General features: G+C 32.1%; 1 long non-coding RNA gene and 1 pseudogene across 2 annotated transcripts; both read right to left on the minus strand.

Moving 5' to 3' along the window:
- Positions 1-775: 775 nt before the first annotated feature.
- Positions 776-1,795, minus strand: LOC148923076 (uncharacterized). Its single transcript, XR_016132660.1, has 2 exons — positions 1,153-1,795; positions 776-1,041 (listed from the first exon to the last, which is right to left on the minus strand). It is a non-coding gene; the product is annotated as an uncharacterized LOC148923076 (long non-coding RNA).
- A 9,520-nt stretch (positions 1,796-11,315) lies between these two features.
- LOC148923077 (histone-lysine N-methyltransferase EZA1-like) lies at positions 11,316-18,724 on the minus strand (annotated as a pseudogene). Its single transcript, XR_016132864.1, has 16 exons — positions 18,716-18,724; positions 18,379-18,480; positions 16,595-16,854; positions 15,961-16,122; positions 15,764-15,848; positions 15,533-15,682; positions 14,703-14,750; positions 14,552-14,623; positions 14,332-14,425; positions 13,510-13,720; positions 13,217-13,348; positions 12,589-12,668; positions 12,451-12,498; positions 12,227-12,355; positions 11,684-11,761; positions 11,316-11,605 (listed from the first exon to the last, which is right to left on the minus strand). The product of XR_016132864.1 is annotated as a histone-lysine N-methyltransferase EZA1-like (transcript).
- Between the last annotated feature and the right edge of the window lie 4,123 nt (positions 18,725-22,847).

Raw genomic sequence — 22,847 nt, forward strand, 5'->3', positions numbered from 1 at the left:
TCTGCTATCCATGGTTCTATTCTCATGAGCTGCATATTATTGAATTTTGACTCTTTTTAAAAAAAAAAAATTTTAGTATTGCACTACTATATGTATTTACTCTCATTTTTAATTATTTTAGTTATGTTTGAACTCTTTTTTAGTAGTAGTATTCAGTAGTAGTAATAATATGCACTCTTATTTTCTATTTCTGCACTCATATTTTAGTTTTATGCAATTAGTTTTTTATAGTTATGTAATTATTTGCACTCCTATTTTCTTTTCTAGATATTAGGTTGTGTACTATGCTTTGATTCGCTCTATTAATTTTGTAATTTCTTTGATTTTTTATAATATACTCATTTTTTTTTATCATATTATGCCTCAAATATAAGAATTCTCCTATTTTAAATTATATTACTCCCTCCGTCCCACTTGAGGAGTCTTGGTTTACCATTTTTGGGTGTCTCACTTTAGGAGTCCCGGTTGAAATATTCCATAAATGGTATTAGGCCTCACATTCCATTAACTTTTTTCCATAAAAATAGAGATTATACATTGAAACTCGTGTCAAAATCAAATATTCATATTTCTCCTATAAAAGAGAGATTCGAACTCACCCATTTTAATACAAATTTATTAAAGTAATTAGAGTAATTCCCCATTTGTTCCACTCTAAGTGACACATTTTCAGTTTGGAAATGTCTCACTCTAAATGACATATTTGTAAATATAGGAACATCACTCTCTCTCTCTTTTACTTTATTCTCTTCATTTTACTAACAAAATAACACCATATAAAATCTCGTATCGAATTAGAAATACTCCACTTAAAATGAAACATAAATGCGGGCAATGCCCGAAAAGAGAAACTAACATATATAAGAAACACCTAATTTATCATAAAGCAACCAACTGCTAATACCCACCGAAGAATTTTCTAGAACATGAACTCCTCTAGAAAAGTTTGATATTACCCGTTCGCTTTGCCATTTAGCATTTCTAATGAAATATAACTGGATCAGTAATTTGGCAGAAATGAAACGGATATGGCCCACAAATCTGAAACAAAAAATGGCGTTCAGTTAGCCTGAATTGCTATGTATTTGGGCCTCCAATATGATTGAATTGACGAAAAACCCCTCCAACTATTTTCATAATTCTACGCCCTACCCTTGAACCTCCTCCTAAAGCTGTGCCTGTGGCAAATGTAAAAAACATAGTCCGCCATTTTCATGTGCTCCGTTGCGGCATAGCCACGCTACCTCCATATCCATGGCTTCCACCTCTACTTCCTCCTCTGTTGTAGCTGCCTTCGCAGGCTTTCCCTCCTCCTTCGTACGATCCACCGCCTCGGGTGCTTCCTTGCACAGATGCGGGTGTTGATCCTTTAATTATACTCCGTCGCTGCCTTGCGGCAGCTAAAGAAGAAGCTGCAGCGATTCAAACTCACCGGAATTTGAGTATTGAGTTGTATGAAACCCTTCTTTCGGTGGCTGGAATTGGAAAGTAAGGTCTGAAATTGGGGGAAACAAAATTGAAGGGGAGCCTGCTACCTGGCTCTGGCTCCGGCTCCGACGCTCACCGGAAGAGCAATCCTGATTTGCTGACCGCACGCTCACCGAAACGGGGGATGAGTCCAAATCAACCAGGGTGAATTTGTCTTTTTAGATGAACAGTCACTCATATCTGGGCTCTTCAGATATGTATATTACGCATTTTGGAAGTAATATATCAGACAATATATGGACCAAACAGTGCGGGCTAAGCCCTAAACATGGGCTTTCAAGTTTTGATGCAGACAAACCGACCGCATGAAATTGGGCAGTTTTCAAGACTTCGGGTATTAAATTTACACTTCTCTGATCAATAGCAAAAGTATAAAAACATCCCGCATTCCCGTGGGTGAAAAAAATTACCAAAAGGGAAAACAAAATTACTCCCTCCGTCCCGCTTTAGCACTTCCATTGACTTTCTGTCATCTTTTTTTGTAAAAATGATAAAAAATTAAAGTCGAGAAATGGTAAAGTAAAAGAGACAATAATGTAGATAAGACTCTTCTCTATATTATTGTCTCTCTTACTTTACCGTTTCTCCACTTTAACTATTTTTTATCATTTTTACAAAAAGAGGACAGAAAAGTCAATGAGACTGCTAAAACGGGACGGAAGGAGTATAAAATATAATAGAAAATGACTTCCAACAATATTACATCATTGAGGATAATTTTAAAGAATGAAAGCCGAATTTGATATCACCACATAAACCACATAATTGAATGACTAAATTTATGGTTCACTATTACAAATAGCCTATAATATGTTTAGAAAAAAAAAAAGGACTTTAATCCTTCTTCTAATGCAATCTTGGTTTCGTCCAATGTCTCATCGTTGCATTATATCCTTGATAATATGATATTTCCTCTTTATGGCAAGTGAACTCCATATTTTACTAAATAAAATTAATATAATAGGAGTAACTTTTTTCCATTTTCTATATGTCCATCAATAAAAGTAATAGTCATATTTTTTTAACTTTTTCTACTCATTTTCATTTACTCAGAAACAATTTCTTAAAATCCGAACAGTAAAAATTAGATATAGTGGACGGAGGAAATTTAGAAATGAGTCGCTCATCCATTAAAATACTTCATAACTAAAAGGATTATTATTTACATATATATAGATAGATGAGACATGATCATTGTGATATGTGCGACAAGATTCAAGAAATAATTAACAAGAATCAAGGTGGATCGATCGGTTTGAAAAATTCTCACAACTCTTAAAATTGATAATGTTTTACTAATTTTAAAATTCAAGCAAAATAACAAGTTTGACCCTAAATTCATAATACCTGTCTTATACTACTATCTGTTTGGTCTAAATCGTTATAGTGTTATACTACCACTAAAAAGATTTGCATTTTCAGAAATAGCGTGTAAAAAAGTAATGGTATTGAGTGTATTAGATTTTCATAAACTTCAAGGGATGTTTTCGCCCTTCCATTAAAAAAAACCCGTTAAGGACATTTTTAAATGCATTTAAAAATGCTAATTGTGTATCTAAATATATCACCACCGCTTCAAAAAGTATTCTTATTGTTGACGACCCAGCTAAAATTAGAGGATGCAAATTAAAACATCCTAAACAAACAAAACACTAAACTAATTTATCATTAATTTAAAAACTTTTTTTTCGTCCTTAATTGTTGTTATTTTAAAAAAAATTCTAACACAAATAATTGCATCTCGATTTTTGTGTCCTTAAGAGATATTACTAAGTTTTTTTTGTAGTGTTCGTCCTAAATATGTTTGGAGCATAAAAGACCTCAAAAGTTAATTGCCACAACACATTTTCCCACAGTTTCATTAATCATACATACACGTTTCTTATTTACAATGATATAATTCCAAAATAAACCATAACACAACACTATCATAACACTAGACGAATCCATGCATATGCATTTACAATATATATTTAATTTTTTTAAATAAAACTCCCAGCCATTTGCATATATGAAAATGCACTACAATTATTTTCTTCCACAACAAATAAACAATTAAGTTGAAGAACATAACTATGATCACACATTACAAATATCACATAATCAAAAATGCTGCCCTATAAGTTTTCCACTAGCATTGGACATTTCAATAAAAACTTTGGCATCCACATTCCTCTTATGCAATTCACTCAATTTGTTGCCCAAAGCAGTCTCACATTGAGTCACATACCTTTTAACGTCACCTATTTCAGACAACATTGACTTGTAATCTCCCTTTGCAAATTTAAATGCTGCATTTTCAAATTTAGTCAGCATAGATCCATACCCTTCATCACAATCGGCGAATTGTCTCTCACTCGTCTCGTTTCTCTCCGCGTCTTTTATGAACGTTAGGGTGTCGGAGATATACATAAGTATATTGGAAAGACATACTTGGGTTAGAGCATCGAAATCTGCAATGGAAGTGTATAAGTTTTTGCCTAGAACATCTTGACATAGTTTGTAATCACTTGTTTCCGAGCAGACATGTTCGATTCTTGTTTGAGTGCCTAGATCAGTACCACTAGCTCTGCCTGAGATTGAGATAAAGATGACTATAATTGATACCAAGCAACAAAGTGTAGACTTCATTCTCTATGATATAATGTTCTCTAAACTTTTGGTGTAGATGGAAAATAAAAAGGATTATATATAGTCCTTCTTTTAATTAGGCTGGTAATGTTGACTCCACAAAAGTATAATATGATGGTCGAAATAATATTTTGATGATAGTAATGTAATGTTGGAAACAAGTGGAAAATCAGATATAAGATTGAATATAAAATTACGGAGAATTGAAATCAAATCACCTTTCCACCTACAGATATTGGAATAGTCCACAAAATCCCCAAGAGTGATACATTATTATCAACAATCAATACATTATACATAAATACATCCAAAAAATAGTCATTTTTTATTGGGTTATTTACGCCTAACATCACGGTATTAATAAATATTTGAACTATGATTCATACTGGATGTTTGATCTCGTATCCGGCGGCGAAAAATATACAACCTGTTTGAAAAAAGAAAAATATCTTTTTTATAGTCATTTTATCTAATTCATGATATACGTGATCAACCGAGAGTTCTTACTCGGCGTCCTCAGGTTAGCTTAGGATTTTGTATTAAATCTCCGTGGTTCGAATATGAATCTAGGTTTTAATCAATTCATAGGGTATTAACAAGTGAATTCCTATTAAATCAATAATATATCGGAAATTTGAAATTTGTGATTTCTTTACACAAACTTTAAATTTAAAAAATAATATCACGAACTTTGACCAATGCATCAATATTCCACCCGTTAGCTGATGTGGAAAATTTTTGCATAGGTGGTTTGTTGTGGCTAGTCGCGAAGTTGACGCGGACTATGGAGAACTCTAAGAGAGTGAGGTGGAGATGTAGATGTCGATGTAAAAGAATGGGAGAGAACGATCCATATCTAAACAATATTTAATGAAGTTTACTACGGATAAAAGCTTATTTTGATAGTCCTTATACTAATAGACTCTGCTTTAGCTAAATTAGCCTATTTTACTAAAGTTTTTAATGATTAATACTCCCACCGTCCCAGAAAGATTGTCCCATTTCCTTTTTCACGCTCATTTTGCAAAAATAATAATAAATAGTTAAAATAGAGAGAGAGTAAAGTAAAAGAGAGAATAACGTAGAGAATAGTCTTACCTATATTATTCTTTCTCTTATTTTACTCTCTTTCAACTTTACCTATTTATTATTATTTTTGCAAAACGAGTGCAAAAAATAAACTGGGACAATCTTTCTGGGACGGAAGGAGTATTAATTAGTGTCACTATCGTGATACAGCGGATTGTTTATTGAGATATATTCTATTTCCATTAAATAATTAACTCATATTAGTTTCCCAAAGAGTGATAAGAGTTCCAAAACGACCTTAATTGTATTGAAAGGTTTATCTGCAGCATAAACTTGATAAGAACATCATTTGGGGGCAATATGTACTCCGACAAAGCCAAGACACGATTGTATACATTAACCAAACTAGATCTTTCTCGTTGACTGGTTGCAAAAACCCGCACATATTGATAACTAAAAAGTAGTATATGACCAACACTATGATCAATATTACTTGAATTGATTAAGATATAAATAACTACCGAGACCTTATATTTGGTATAATTAAGCAAAATGTACATATCAAATTGTGATCCATTCATACTTATACCACTCTCAAGTGTCTCATCGAAGTTAATAAATGACTTGGGATCAGCACTAACAAACTTCCGCTTCAGATTATCCACAGAATATCATTTTCTTTTTTCTACAATGTAACAACTGAGTACACCGACCAGTCTCTAATATAGAAGTAGACTTGTTTACTCCACTGTATTATATTTTCTATAAATTTAATCAACAAATAATCTGAAATGATATACCATGTGATAAATAAATTTCTTTTCATAAACTTGGAAATTTAGGTTTTCCAATATATATAAACCATTGCATAACAAGTTTTTCACTATATATCTTTACAATAAAAGCTTACCAGTTGGATGACTAGAAAAGTATAAAAGGAAAATGAATTGAATTACTTTCTCATAGTAAAAACATAACTCAAACATATATAAGAATGATAAGTTTATCAAAACTCGGATCCAATAAGGCTGCCACTAGCATTGGACATTTGAATAAGAACTCTTGTATGAATATTCTTGTCATGCAATTCAGTCAACTTGTTGCCCAACACATTTTCACAATCATTCACAAATCTCTCTGACCTTTCTATGTCAAACAACATAGACTTGTAATCTCCTTTTCCAAAATCAAAAGAGGCATCTGAAAATTGACCCACCAATATTCCATACCCAAAATCACAAATCTGGAAAAGATCTCGTTGCGTTTGGCTCTTCTCCTCTCTCTCTGCTCTTTTTATGTATGTAATGGTATCGGTTGTGTATATAATTGTTTGAGCAAGGCATATTTGGGTTAGAAGTTTGAAATCTGCAATTGGTGTGTATAAGTTTTTGTTGAGAATGATTTGACATAGATTGTAATCACTGGTTAATGAGCATATATGGTTGATTCTCACTTGAGTGGCAGGATCCTTCCTATCAACCTTGCATGACACTGAAACAAAGATGACTAATATTGATGCCAAGAAACAAAGATGACTAATATGGTTGATTCTCATCTTTCTTAACAAATTAATTTTGAACTTGAATTAAATGAAATGAAAAGAGGATAATATTTATAGATGCACATTTTATCAGGTGTTTGGTTTGACATTTAAGAGTATTAAATGCATTAATACCATCGATTTCACACGTTTGGTTTGTCATTTACAGTTTCTGCATGGCCCGCATTAAAACCTTGGCATGCGTAATTAATGGCTATAACTTTTGTTATGCTAACTGCACAATGTTGTCTGTTACAAATCTGGAGTCTGTAGTTTAAAATCTGAAAATTAATAGTAAATAATATGTAATAATTATAGTATAATGTCACACATGCGTAAAATTTATCGCTTAATATCTTAAAATTGGTTAACCATTTATCTTTTAGGCGAGTTAGAAAATGGTTAAACAATTTTAAGATTTTATGCGATAAATTTTATGCATGTGTTTACATATTATTTACTATTAATTTTCAGATTTTACGTGATACATATTATGCATGGATGATATCTATTTTGCATGCTATAAAGTTTCATATTTTATGTAATAAATTTTATGCATGCTTGATCAGTGTTCAGATTTTAGGTGATAAATAAAGGATGTGAATTAGTACATTTATATTTTTTTCTTTATGAGTTTAATTTCTCCTAAAATAATTCAGAATTTTAAATTACATATATGTATTTTAATTTAAATTATTTTCAAACAATATATATTAAATTTAATTTAATTTTATAAAGTACCTAATATACAAATTGTATAGTTTTATATGAATAAATTTGCATGATCATCGTAAGATGATTTTCATTTACATAATATCATCAAACTTCAAGCACAATATCATCAAAACTATTAATAATATTGACCTTAATTCATATTAGATCATATGTTTAGAACCAAATTTGAGCTTTAATCTTAATAATATATTGTTTGTTGTGTTGATTAATTGCAATGGTGCGTTGATGATAATATATGTTGATGAGCAATGATGTGTTAAAATTTTGATTATATTTTTATGATATTATCAAACTTTTTTTGTGTTGATGAATATTGTGTTTTATAGACATATGATAATATATGATCATTTTTGGATAATATGAACTTCAATATTATTCATCTTCGTCCCTAAAACATATGCAGCAATTGTTATATTAGGCATCCCATTTCCTTTTTCACGCTCATTTTGCAAAAATAATAATAAATAGTTAAAATAGAGAGAGAGTAAAGTAAAAGAGAGAATAACGTAGAGAATAGTCTTACCTATATTATTCTTTCTCTTATTTTACTCTCTTTCAACTTTACCTATTTATTATTATTTTTGCAAAACGAGTGCAAAAAATAAACTGGGACAATCTTTCTGGGACGGAAGGAGTATTAATTAGTGTCACTATCGTGATACAGCGGATTGTTTATTGAGATATATTCTATTTCCATTAAATAATTAACTCATATTAGTTTCCCAAAGAGTGATAAGAGTTCCAAAACGACCTTAATTGTATTGAAAGGTTTATCTGCAGCATAAACTTGATAAGAACATCATTTGGGGGCAATATGTACTCCGACAAAGCCAAGACACGATTGTATACATTAACCAAACTAGATCTTTCTCGTTGACTGGTTGCAAAAACCCGCACATATTGATAACTAAAAAGTAGTATATGACCAACACTATGATCAATATTACTTGAATTGATTAAGATATAAATAACTACCGAGACCTTATATTTGGTATAATTAAGCAAAATGTACATATCAAATTGTGATCCATTCATACTTATACCACTCTCAAGTGTCTCATCGAAGTTAATAAATGACTTGGGATCAGCACTAACAAACTTCCGCTTCAGATTATCCACAGAATATCATTTTCTTTTTTCTACAATGTAACAACTGAGTCCACCGACCAGTCTCTAATATAGAAGTAGGCTTGTTTACTCCACTGTATTATATTTTCACTCACATTCTATTAACTCATTCTCACTCACAATGGACTCACATTCTATTAACTCATTCTCACTCACATTTTATTATAAAACTAATATATAAAAGTAGGAATCACATTCCACTAACTTTTTCAATCTATTTTCCAATGTTTCAAAAACCGGACCGGTGAGCGAACCGGTAAAGCTACTGGTTCATGGTTCAACCGGTCGGACCGGATTAACTACTGGTCGAACCGTTATACTATTATAAATATATTAAATTAAATATATAATGCACAAAATTATAATAAATGATAAAGTATAATTTATAACACGTAAAAAATATTAAACCTTGTAAATAATTAGTTTTAGATATGATATAGATAAAAAACTAGTATTCAAATATTAAAATTGAATAATTTTTTTATTAATAAATATAATTAAATACATAAACTATCAATTAGTGTAGATGAAAATATAATATTATATGTATAAATGTAGATAAAGTTCATGTTATTTCAAAAAAGTGTACGTGGCGAAAGTAATATTATAAAACTATTTTAAAAAATTATTAGGTAGTTTTTAAATAAAAATATACTCTAAAAAATATTTAATAAATAGTAAACAATAACTAATAATATGTAAAAAAATATGAATGATACTATATCTTATAAAAGTAACAATAAAATTTAGTAAGCATGATTAAAATTCAAGATATAATAATTATAATTTAATATATATTATAATTAAAAATTATTTATAGAATATATAATTAAATTTAATTATTTTATTAGTTTGGGTAACTGGGTGCATAAAATTTCATGTTTATAAAAATAATCAATGTTCATTATTTTCCATCAAGGCCTTGTGGTGGAGTGGAAGAAGTGTTGATATTTGGAGGAGAGATTATGGGTTCAAGTTCTTGCAAGAACAAATGTTAACAAAATATTTTGAAAATGAAAACAAACCGGTTACTGGTCCGACCGGTTCGGCCGGACAGTTTCACTGGTTCACACCGGCTAAACTTGATGGCAGGTTTTAGGTCTTAATGTTATTTTCTTTTACATTTCTTAAAATCCGTGTCGGGTCAAATGGTAACACATTATAAGGGACAGAGGGAGTAATTTACTTTTACAAATATTTTTGTTTTAACAAAAAAAATACTCTATCCGTCCCATAAAAATATGTGTACTAGATATGAATGTCCAAAAATGTCCTTCATGCCTTAGGGGTATTTTTGGTGCAAATTTGTAGTATATAGTGAAAAAGTACCATGAATGTATTACACCTTAGTTCGGGCACTACCCATGATATTTTTAAAGGTAAGAGACCGTTTGCGTGCGAAACGCATAGTTTATGGATCTTTTGTGTAATTCACTCTATATTATGAAACTAATATATATAAGTGGGATCCATATTCCACTAACTTATTCAATCCACATTTATTTACATTTCTTAAAACCAGTGTCATAACTAAATAGAGCTCCTATTGCGGGACGAGGGAGTGGTTATCTACTTAAAAATACTTTCTAATATATATGACTTCGGTAACGATGTAGTAGTACTAGTTAATACTTATCTACTTAAAAATATTAGCCAATTTAAATGTTAAAATACTTAAGAAATACTTTCCAATTTAAACTATAGAAAAGATGTAGTTATATATTATGCATAAAAAAAATTGTAGTTATAGATTATGCATCAAAAAATGTAGTAATAGATTGTGCATAAATAATGTAGTTATAGATTGTGCATAAAAAATGTAACGATAAAGAAATACTCCATAAATGAAGACAAGACCGGCAGCTCACTAGATTTGTGCTTCTTTGCTCGACCACGAGAGAGTGGCAAAACATCTCTCTTTGAAAGCATGAGCTTAGGGCCCAGACGGGTGATTCATCAGGACCATATTAATAATCATAGAAAATCTCTTCACTAGCTTGGATTTGCTCGTTAGCATAGATGCCAACATGGTGATCACCAGCCACCAACATTACCTATATATTGAATCCTATCTCAGATGAAATAACGGAATTGGACAGTGTCATAGAAAACAATCAATCGAAGATGAATACCCAGGCGTAGCAGTTTTGATGAGTGGTTTGCGAATTTCAACTTGTCTTCCTTGCGGTATGCATCAATGATATACTGAAATAAGACAACTCTATAAAAATGTTGTACATGGCCACCGGGATTTTACATATTGCTTAACAGCATCGAGAAACACACACACATACTCAAAATTGTATTTTGGCCTAATGTTATATGCTGGTCTTGACACATTCAAACTAAGGTTTTTTAATTATTAAAAAAATCCACACTACACACATTGCACACACACGCACTACACACACACTATGCACACTATATGCACAAACTATCCACACATTACATGAATTGCACACACCACGCACACTACACATAATTTACCCACACTACATAATTTCATTCCATTTGTATTCGCATTCCCATCTCCATGTCATTTCATTCCATCATACCAAGAAGCCCAAAATGATTGAAAAAAGAAAAGTGATATAGAGATAAATTAAAGCAAATGTGGTTCGGCCAAGAAGTTAATACTTATCTACTACTGTCCAATTTAAATGTTAAAATACTCAAGAAATACTTTCCAATTTAAACTACAGAAAAGATGTAGTTATGTATTATGCATCACAAAAAATTGTAGTTATAGATTATGCATCAAAAATGTAGTAATAGATTGTGAATAAATAATGTAGTTATAGATTGCGCATAAAAAAACGTAACGATAAAGAAATACTCCATAATGACGACAAGACCGGCAGCTCAACCAGATTTGTGCTTCTTTGCTCGACCACGAGGGAGTGGCATAACATCTCTCTTTGAAAGCGTGGGCTTCAGGACCCAGGCGGGTGATTCATCAGGACCATATCGATAATCATAGAAAATATCTTCACCAGCTTGGATTTGCTCGTTAGCATAGATGCCAACACGGTGATCACCAGCCACCAACATTACCTATATATTGAATCCTATCTCAGATGAAACAACGGAATTGGACATTGTCATAGAAAACAATCAATGGAAGATGAATACCCTGGCGTAGCAGTTTGGATTTGATGAGTGGTTTGCGAATTTCAACTTGTCTCTCTTGCAGTATGCATCAATGACATACTGAAACAAGACAACTCTATAAAAATGTTGTGCATGGCCACTAGGATTTTACATATTGTTTAACAACATCGAGAAACACACACACATACTCAAAACTGTATTTCGGCCTAATGATACATGCTGTCCTTGACACATTCAAACTAAGGATTTTTAATTATTAAAAAAATCCACACTACACACACATTGCACATTGCACACACACGCACTACACACACACACACTATGCACACTATACGCACAAACTATACACACATTACATAAATTGCACACACCACGCACACTACACATAATTTACCCACACTACATAATCCCATTCCATTTGTATTCCCATTCCCATCCTCATTCCATTCCTATCTCCATTTTATTTCATTCCATCATGCCAAGAAGCCCCAAAATGATTGAAAAAAGAAGTGGTATAGAGATAAATTAAAGCAAATGTGGTTTGGTCAAGAAGATGCTGCTTACCTTGACATTCAAGTTAAAGAGGTAAGATATATCGGCACGATCATATATCTTTCCTCGCCTATCTGCTTCTTGATGGGAGATCAATTCACTGGTATATTCTCCAAGGTAATCATCTTTGTTGACAAGATTCTGAAATTAAACATCCCAATGTAACTAACCATAACACGACTACAGTCTATCATCAACTAACCATAACATGATGATAGACTGCATTTATTTAGTACCTTAACAAATGCTCCCCAACCAATAATATCTGACTTTGCTAAGAGGATCTATCAATGGAAAAAGCAAGTAGTTTTCTAGTTAGAGTTCATTACATGAGAGGAATATGGTGAAATTAGATTTGATCCAAAATCATTTACCCTTTTATGTTGCCTCAGAAGGAGCATCATGTTGGCATGTCTCCTCGTCTTGGCAGGCCCCCAATGAACCGTCACCACAACTGCACAAAGACTGAATTCTTTTCTCAGGGTAGCCAAACACTCTTATTTTTCTCTTTGGATGTATTTAACATAAACACAATCAAAAGGGAACCTCAAAAGTATAATGTATGAGTGAAATGAAAGTTCGAAGAGAACACATTAATATGTACGTGCCCGTGGAGATTGAATGGAAAATATTGGGGCAGAGAATCAGCATCACAATAAAATTGGTAAAAATAATTAGTTTCACATACAAAGTTTCTAAAACCTGCTTTATAACTTTGAAAACGCACAAGAATCAGTAGTAGATCACGAATAACATAATAACATTATTTATACCTATGTTTCTCCAAATGAGTAAAATAACATATTTTAGTATCACGAATGCATTGTCTTTTTTCAATAAGACCACCAACACTTATGTTTCTATCTATGTGAGGAAAATAATTTTGAGATGCGGGATATTAATCTAAAGCAAAACGAGATACTAGGGAAATGCAAGCCATGATGGACTGGTGAATAGAGATGAAGCCAATTGAAGTGATAAATAAACACTAAAATTGAATACCTAACCCAACAACTCTGGCAAACATTTGGATCACATTCAGGTTTAGCTGCAAAGCAGGGGCATTGTCGGCTTTTACATTGACCTTTAGCACAATGGCACCCTCTGAAGCGATTTTTGCAACTTTTTGAGCACCTGTAAGTAAAGAATAAAAGAATAAATGAAGGAACCACAACACAATAAGGTTTTTGGCTATTCAATGTCTAGTCAGCACAGATGTGTCACATTAATTCCTGAGTATTGAACTATACATTTTCTCAATACTGTTGTATGAAATGAGATGGAATTTCAAGTACCCGCAGTATTTCTCACAGCAAGTTCCATTCTGAAGGCAAGGACACTGCTTCCCACACGTTGGCTGGTACATGCATGGAGAATATTGCTTATATGGGATGTCCTTTCCTCCGAAATCATCCTCCACAAGGACCGACGGTACTTCCTTAAAGACTTCACCTTTCCCTCGCGCATTCTTCCCATTATGACTTATTCTTGATTTGGCTGTCATATCTAGACTTCATATCTGGCTCCTGATGTATCATCAGTAAAATCATTAAACATTCAACATAAACAAATTGTTAAGTTGTTCAACCTATTTCATAACACAGAAATAACAGGTATAGTTCCTTTTCCTTCTCTCTTCAAACTCAAAAAGACCTCTTGGATGTATAAGGACTATTAATTGTTATAAAAACCTAGGAAAAGGCTACAAACCATGGAATCCATGCCCGCTGAAGATCCACAAGGCATTACAGCTCTATCACCAGACATGCAATTAGATACTTCTTCGTAAGTTTTCAGACCAGGGAGCAAATTCCGAGCTATATAACAACTATATGAACAAGACATCTATATTAGCTTTTAACGATATTGCAAAAATAGGTTGAGAAACAAGGTTTAAGAGTTCCTAGAAGTACAAGAAACGCATATATTCTAAATTTTTATTGGTATGAGATAAAGCAAGAGATATTCTGACTTAAACAGGTATACAGTTGATATATTGAAATAAACCTTTCTAAGCAAGTTCAAATTTAACTTTAAAGACCTCTGATCTAGTAAAATTCATGATACCAGATACAATCAAGGTGATATTCTTGACCATGAAATCAATTTTCACTTACCTATTTCTTCCAAATATTTATAATCTCTTGAGGTATAAGTCTTTCTCCAAAGGGTTCCAATTGCTTCATTTATGTTAAGCTTTGATTGAATTTCCTGTAGATTTGCATGGCTGCTTCACAGAGATGATATTCGCATGAAATCATATTGAGATAAAAGATGGAACATAGCCAAGTCTTATATGGATGATAATCTATTATACTGGATATTCTTTGACAATACCTGAACATAACATTGATCTCCACAGGGCTTACGGTCCACTTCTGTAACAAATTGGCCAATTTGCTTTTCATTCTGCCAACCATAACTTAATCAAATCAACATATGAGAATATCAAGCAACTGAAAATAACTCAAGCAAAACTTTTGCTTACATGACTGGTTGGAGCTTGGGAACAACAATGTAAACGACAGTCAAACACCTGCAACAAAGAAAATGTATATGCATGTAATAAAAAAAAATATAATGTGAAACCCACAAGCTGATTAAAACCCATCATACTGCAAATTACATATTCTGAAGTTTAGCTTTAGCACAGTGTGTAGCCCGAACTATTAAGTGTAAACCATAACTAACATTAATAGTATTATTTATTTTTCGACGGTTAAAAATTGGATGATGCACTACTTGGTTTTTACAGTACCATTGAGCGGTCAACGATGGAGGATTAGCCAATCGATATTTAATTATATTTGTATCCGTATTCAATATTTTTTGAAATAAACATATAGAGTTAAACAATTTTCACATACCATCGATGTGAAATGAACCTCGTGATTTATGTGGACTAGGCGTACTGACATGGGCATAAGAAGCTTGTGTTCACCGTTTTGCAATCTCAATGTACAGAAAATAAAAATAAGCTTCGTTTGGTACATGTAATTGGGGGTGTGGAATGAAGTCTTCAATTCCAAATCTAATGTTTAGTAATACTTGGATTTGGAATTGAATTACGATTCCAAATACTTTAAATCCATGATTTGAATTTCATATCAAAAGTAGTGGAATTCCGATTATGTATAAAATTACACACGCACACTGCACATATTCACACACTGTACACACAAACTGCACACACATTCACACACACATGCTGCACAAACACACACTACACACGCGTTCACACACACACACGCTGCACACACACATTCACACAAACTCACTCATTCGCACACACTATATACACAAGGCAAGACCACTTACCAGACAACGGTGGCAAAATAGATTGTCAAAAGAATCTAAAGCAGTACTGAGGCTTTGGTCCAGGTACACATTATCTCTAGATATCTCTTCCTTCAAAGTTTTCTTTCGTATCTCCATTTGTTGATCTGATTCCATGAGCATAGTGCAACGCTCGTGCATATCATTAGAATGAATACATCTCAACATCTCAACAGTAGAAATTACTTGAAAGGTTTTGCACAGAGAAGTTACTTTAATTTCTTGAGAAGATCCTCCAACAAACTGGGTCAGCACAGTAACAACTTCATTCCCTATCCCACACTCTAAAAAAGCTACGCTGTGATTCCAAAATAAACATGCCATAATTTATGATTTCTTAAATAAATAACATTCTCATATCAACAAAAATAATTTGGTTTTCTAAAAACATAGTAGTATTAAAAACTGACTGAATAAAGCGATCCTCCCCATCAGAAAATTTACGTTTTTCACCCTCCAACTGCACCAGATCATCTTCACTGTCGCTACAGATCAGTGCCTCACTGCCAAGATGATCATAATAAATGCGTCTACGCCCTATGAGATCATCAGCCATTCTCTGATTTTTGTGTTGTGTGAAAAAAACTCAAGTAAAAAATAGCATGAACAAGTTTATTTTAAAAGATGATTTTTAAACCCAAAAACTAAGGGGCTTCTTGTGCTTGGTAAGCATAAGGAATACAAAGGGAATTGAATTGTTACTCCTTGATTGATTCCATAAAAAAATTATTTATTCAAAAATATTTTTGACAAATATTTTGGATCATACTATTATTTTTTTTGCACTATACACATGAGTGAGTATGTGTATGCATTGTGTGTGTGTGTGTATGTGTTGATGGGTGTATGCTTGGGTGTGTGTGCATAGTATGTGTGTGTGTGTGTGCGCTTCATAGTATGTGTGTATGTGTATGCTTGGGTGTGTGTGTGTTGTGCAAGTATGTGCAGGTAAAACTAAAAGGATTTCTATACTTGAGAAGAAAAGAATCATTATTATTGGCATTAAGGAAAGGAAGACGTGACGACAATTATTGGTACCTATCCAAGAAAATCCACATAGTATAGGAAGGTATCTTCTCAACAAGAGGAAGTTTGATTATTCTAGAGAACACAACTTCTTTCCTATTATCAGCATCGTCTTCAGATCCTTGAACAAGTCCACCGAGTTTACTGAGTGGATGGTTCATCCTTAAAGAAAGGCGGTTGCCTGAACTACTCGGTGTAGAATCAGCCCTAGATGCAGCCAATTCTTTAAGGTGAGAAACATAAGATTCAACGTTTTTGCTATTGTTTTCAAACTTTTCCTACAAAGAATAGTGGCTATCAACCATCAGTGCTCGCACGACAGTCAGTGTAAAAATCAACAAAATAATTCACTCAAAAAATCTAGATTTAAGGATGATAGCACAAGCTTTAAATATATCTTATTATGATAATAAAATAGAAGCAACAATTAAAACATCCACAACGTTGCCACTCGGAATCGCACAGCTCGTGCCGACTCGTTCGAAGAGGCCGCTCTCTTTGCAGCGGCGCGACACGCCCGCCCACGTGTTGCGACGTGGGTGAGCGGCGACACCCACTCGCCCCCCGAGTGGGCGTCATTTTGATTTAGTTTTTTTTTTAAATTTTTTAAAAAATCATTTAAAAATTCCAAAAAAAAATTCCATTTCCCAAAATAAATACTCCCTCCGTCCCATTTTAGGAGTCCCAGTTGAGTTCGACACGGGTATTAAAAAATGTAAAGGAAAGTTGGTGAAAAAAGATAGTGGAATGTGAGTCCTATCTTTTTATATTAGTTTTATAATAAAATGTGAGTGGAAAAAGGTTAGTGGAATGTGGGGCCTAATACCATTTATGGAATATTCTAACCGGGACTCCTAAAGTGGGACGGAGGGAGTATGTTTTATGACTTTTTTCCTATTTTTTTAATCCTCAATTCATCCAAATTATCTATAAATACACTCATTCGTCAATCATACTTTTTACATCAAACCAAACTATGTCTCACTCATACTTTTTCATACAATTATTTTGCATCAGTTCAGACAAATTGGGGCAAAATTCGGCAAAATGTAGTCGGTTCCTCTCATCGAACATATTTGTATGTTTTATTGGTTTGTATATTTAATTTTTAAGATTTAAATTAAGCAATTTAAAACTTTTAGTATTTGAATTATGTAATTTTTTATTTTTTAGAAATTTGTCATGTAATTTCGAATTTTTAATGAAATTTTATTATTAATGAAATGCTTTTAGTAATTGTAGTTTAAAATTGAATAATAGAATAGTGGGACCCATGAATAGTGAAGAACATAATTGTGGATGTTGTGTCTTAGCTAAGAACAAAGAATAAAGAGTAAAGGCCAAAACTGGTCCTGAGCATATGTTCATTTTATGATTTTGGTCTTATACTTGATCTTTTGAATATTTGCATCCTGAACATTTCAACTCGGATCACAATTGGTCCTACCCTAACAATTCCGTCAATTTTTAAACGATTTTAACCTGATTTTGATGGTTTTAACAGTCTTATTAGGGTTAAAACCGTTTAAATATTAGTCACAATCAGATTAAAACCGTTTAAAAATTGACGGAATTGTTAGTGTAAGACCAATTGTGATTTGAGTTGAAATGTTCAGGATGCAAAAATTTAAAGATAAAATATAGGACCAAAATCATAAACTGAGCATATTTTCAGGACTAGTTTTGGCCTTTACTCAAGAATAAAATATGAATAAAAGTGGAACAGGCCTTGAATAGTGAAGAGCCTGTTATGGATGATGCTCTATATGGCAGGTAAAAAAGAGAAAACATATAAAACTTACACTTATTGAGACAAATCTTTCATTCTGAATTTGCATTTTCATATGTGAGAGTGACGCAGCCAAGTTTGCTTTAGAATCAATCCCCTGTTCCCCGCTCTGTTTCTGTCAAAGAATTAGTAGAATTAATAAACAAAAAATACAACGAACTACAAAGTCACTAATCACATCATGCATTCAACCACACATTTTGATCATAATTAAGTTACTAACAAGACTGATCAATATAAACGAAATTATTTCCTACAGGCTGCTACAGATACGTTACAAGAGACGTATCGGCGGTATCGCTCTACTGCACTCAACACTCAAACAGAGGAAATAATAAAAAATAATTCACCTCGTACATTCTTCCGCGATATCAACCCGAGTACAAAATAAATAAAAAATAAATTCGGATCCGCATCCCCATTCTCATCAAATTTGAAGGCGCTTATAGCATCCATCACCTTCTTAGCTAGTTTTCCCCATAAAAACAAAAGGAAAATTCTATGATTCAACCATACGACATGCAAGCTTAATTTGGGGAGAAACTCAACACTTAACTACCTTATGATCTCAACAAAACTACTTGATGATCGAATTCTCAGATCAAATTTCACTGAAATTAAACGCAGGACATCAACTTATGCAAATAAACATGAAAAGAGAGGAAATCGAACCTTGAATTTAGATATGGAGACCATGACTCTGCTTGACGACGATTTTTTTTTTCTTAGGTCAAGAAACAGAGAGTGCGACCGAGAGTGAGAAATAGAGAGTGGGATATTAAAAGATGAAGTGGCGATGGAACTCCGTTATATAGACAAGAAAGTATACATAAACATTACTCCCTCCATCCCGGCTAAGATGACACATTGCTTAGCCGGCACGGGGTTTTAAGAGTTATTGGTTAAAGTGTTTAATTGGAGAGAGAGAAGGTGGGTGTAAGTATTAAAGTAGAGAGATAAAGAAAGATGAATATTTTAATAGGAGTGAGAAAAAGTGGTTGAGTGTATTAATTGGAGAGAGAAAGTTACCAAAAAAGGAAATGTGTCATCTTAATTGGGACAAACTAAAAAGGAAAACGTGTCATCTTAAGCGGGACGGATGGAGTATTTTAAGAGGCATGAATCTAACATTTGACTTGTTAAAGAAAATTTTAACTAATTCATAAGACATAGTAGTTCAAATATTAACCAGTTATTTTGTTTTAAAGAAAATAAGAAAGAAATAGTAAAAATAATTTATTACTAAAACCCATATCTTTAGTTTGAGTGTATTCAAATTTCAACGTAAAAATATGTAGATTCCAGCGAGAAGTGCGCTGGCGTATTAATACCCATATCTTTAGTTTGTGTTTATTTAAATTTCAATAAAAATATGTTGGTATTATCGAATTGAATACAAATAAATTCTAGCGAGAAGTGCGCTGGCATCATAAGTGTGAAAAACATATTTCAACGGAAAGCAGTTTAATGTAAGCAGTGAAAAGCGTGTTGGCATATTAAATTGAAAAAAAAAACTTGCTACAAAAAGAAAAATGGTTGAGAAAAAGAATATAGGCGGAAATCACAACGGCATATATATTCAACATAGGAAAAAGTTTTTAAAAAAGTTGAGGAAAAAGTTCAGAGTTAGTCTCATGTGCGCGCATCACACTTAAAAATAATCAAATTAAATTATGTTTAATTACAATAATTAACTTCATAAGGATAGCAATTAAACTTTCACAATTCTAGAGTTAAAACAAACCAATTATTTATAGAATGTCTCAATAACAACATTCTAGAGAGAAAACAAACCAATTGTTTATCTCAATATGTGATTGGGAAAAGTAATGGAAAATAAAACTAATTATAGTTGGGCCAGCCCAATGTACAACGAGTCCACAATATAATGAAACCCAAGCCCAAAATTCCTGATTACTCATGTTCCACGTGCCATGCTGATGTGCAACGTATGAGCCACGCGGTAGTCTTCTCCACTTTTGGCAGGTCGATCGGGCAACAATCTGACCGTCGACATACCACAAGCAGTGGCAGAGCCAGAATTTTAGCGATGGGAGATCCAAACTACCACTAAAATTTGCTGAGTGCATTTAGTGCTAATGACATGAAAATAACTCGTGATCATATTATAAAAAGCCGCACATTAAAAACGAATGATGAGAAAATTAATTACTGAATAGATTTTTAGAGCATAGCACCATTTTACTAATAATATGATATATTTACATATTAATTAGATTAAAAAATTATTCTCTTTTCTATATTTTTTTTAATAAAGCACATCAATTAAAAATATTATTATATACTCCAAGAGAATATTTTATGATATTTATGGAATCAAAGAATTATTTTCTATTTGTAATTATAAAAATCATTTTTTATGATTACAATTTAAAATGATTCATACAAAATTACTAGTAAAAAAATCAAGAGAAGTCACTAATGTGAGAAAACCATAAAATATATTTAAGCATAAAATCAATTTTACTAATATATAAAAGTAAATGACTTACACGCATAAAATCAGTGTAGGAGTAAATGAGTATGAGAGAATAAAAAATAATAATTTGAGAAAAAAAGGTAAATGAACTAGTACAGGAATAAAATTAATTTTGCTAATATTATAAATCTATTTAATATGAATATAATGAAACATAAATGAATCCAAAATAGAAGAAAAAAAGGTAAATGAACTAGTACAGGAATAAAATTAATTTTGCTAATATTATAAATCTATTTAATATGAATATAATGAAACATAAATGAATCCAAAATAGAAGAAAATAAGAATCCCGTTCCCGCTGTGATTCGAACTCTACACCATTGCTCACGTTCAGCATTAGAGGCTGCCACACAAACCAACTGCGCTAACATATTATAACCATATTAATGCATACATATAGTATATATACTAATCATCAAAATGGCCGAGGGGCCCAGGGGCTCCCCTGGCCCCACCGTGGCTCCGCCCCGGACCACAAGTAATGATGGCCCTCACGTGTGACGGCCAGCTCTAAGACAACCTCGCCCAGGGTAAAAATATTACTCTTTTCGTCTTTCAAAAATAAAATTTTATTTTTGAAATAGGCACAAATTTTAATGTATAATTAATAAAAAAAGAAAAAAATGACTGTACTTAGTAGTCTCGTTTGACATTAAACTTTTTCATAAAATAGAAAGTGCATTGTAAGGGATGAATTAAAATGAGAGTAGTCTATATCTATGCCATTATGATGAAAGTTAGGTTGCCTTGTTTTACATTTGTTGGTGATTAGATCTTGAGAAAAGGTAGACAAGAAAAAGGTCTTTTAAAATAGGAGTGAATTGCATAAAAAGTCTCTAATATTTTTGTTTGTGTCACTGCATGCTTCTAATAAAAAAAATATTATTAGACAATCCTAACTTTAAACATAATCACATAACGTATATTTGTAGCCATTTTTCAGACTAAAATGCCCAAATGCCTTCGGGGGCATTTTAGTCAATTTACCAAAAACCTGTACACCTACACTGTAGACCTCCACTGCCTTGTACTATATTTGTCAATAAAAGAGTTATTGTGATAGAAAGTGTTTCTTTAAATTGAAAGTTATAACTCTAAGAAATAAAAATTACTACTCCGATAAATAAAAGTTTTTGTGCTTATAAATAAACTCTACTATTCTTGAAATTACTACTTTTTTCGAGTAAAATACTGTTATTGTAAATAAAATTTAGCAATATTATTATCTAACAAAAGTGACTATAAGTTTAATAGATTACAAGTTTGTGCGAAATAAAAATTACTATTTTTGTGAATAGAAAATTTTATTTTTATGCATAAAAGGTACTCCCTCCGTCCCAAGGAAGATGACACCTTTCTTGGAAAACACGAGATTTTATGCAACTTTATTTTGTATGTTAAATGGAGAGAGTAAAATAAGAGGAGGAAGATAAAGTAGAGATAAAGGGGTTTCCTTTTTAAGTAATGGGTCATCTTGGTTGAGATAAACCAAAAAGGAAAGTAGGTCATCTTTAATGGGACGGAGGGAGTATAATAATTATAAGCTATTGCTTTTGCGAATAAATTTTTTTTGTGATTTTTGTGAAAAACGTTAACGTTCTTATAGATAAAAATTTTGATCATAATGGAGTATATAAAAGTTATTGTTCATATAGACAAATAAAATGTGATAAGTAATATTGATTAAATAGCTTAATATAAATTTAAATTACTCTAATTAATCAATTAGCATAAACTAGTAACAGTTTTTATAGTAATATTGGAGAGACGAATCAATTTTTTTTAAATAGTTAATAAAATCAAATTGAAAATGAAAAATATAGAGCACGCTAAAAAGTAAAAACTATTTTTTTATTAAATTGTTTTCACTAAAATTTATAAAGACTAATTTGATTTAGAACTCATGTATGTTAATATATAAAGACAACAAAATTATACTACTCCCTCCGTCCCACTAAAGATGACTTACTTTCCTTTTT

Source organism: Salvia hispanica, chromosome 6 (genome assembly GCF_029641045.1).
Source record: "Salvia hispanica isolate PSC_SH4W2 chromosome 6, Shi_PSC_v1, whole genome shotgun sequence".
Classification (NCBI taxonomy): Eukaryota; Viridiplantae; Streptophyta; class Magnoliopsida; order Lamiales; family Lamiaceae; genus Salvia; species Salvia hispanica.